At 39.1% G+C, this 624-nt stretch overlaps 1 non-coding gene across 1 annotated transcript; it reads right to left on the bottom strand.

Moving 5' to 3' along the window:
* Window positions 1–108, bottom strand: LOC141843718 (small nucleolar RNA R71). The gene has a single exon (XR_012603056.1). It is a non-coding gene; the product is annotated as a small nucleolar RNA R71 (small nucleolar RNA).
* Window positions 109–624: the final 516 nt, after the last annotated feature.

The raw sequence follows: 624 nt of genomic DNA, 5'->3' as shown, positions 1-624 counted from the left end.
ACACTTGAGACACATCATCACGAGCTTCATGCAAAAAGATGGAGAATCCTTATTCGAGACATGGGATTAATTCAAGGGACTTTTGCAACAATGCCCACATCATGGACTGGAAAAGTGCTTGATCATCTATACATTCTACAATGAGATCTCTTATGCGATGAAGGTTTCCTTAGACTCCGCGCCTGGTAGAGTATTGATAAATAAGAGACAAGATGAAGTCGAAGAGATTATAGAAAATGTAGCGCTCAACCATCACAAATGGGCAACTAAACGAGGTAACCCCATGAAGGTCACAAGTAAATATGATGTGAATACCCTTGATTTAATTACAATAAAAATGAACGTGCTCACTAAAAGATTTGATTCTTTCAATGTAAATGCGGTGAATGTCACTAATGCATCTTGTGAGGTTTATGATTTGATAGGACATGCGACGAATAGTTATCAGCTTGAAGCTATTTCTGCACAAGTGGCCTATATTAAACAAGTGGACGCCATTAATAACTTCAACCAGAGGCAAAATAACCCATACTCAAACACATACAACCCTGGTTGGAGGGACCACTTGAACTTCTCTTATAGGAGCAATCAGAATCAAGGAGGAAAAGGGAACTATGGGCAATC

The sequence above is a fragment of the Curcuma longa genome, chromosome 12 (genome assembly GCF_044706935.1).
Source record: "Curcuma longa cultivar G26 ecotype Majalengka, Jawa Barat chromosome 12, ITB_CL_G26_1.1, whole genome shotgun sequence".
Lineage (NCBI taxonomy): Eukaryota > Viridiplantae > Streptophyta > Magnoliopsida > Zingiberales > Zingiberaceae > Curcuma > Curcuma longa.
Note: the sequence above shows the minus strand (reverse complement) of the source record. Positions and strands in the feature narration are given on the sequence as shown.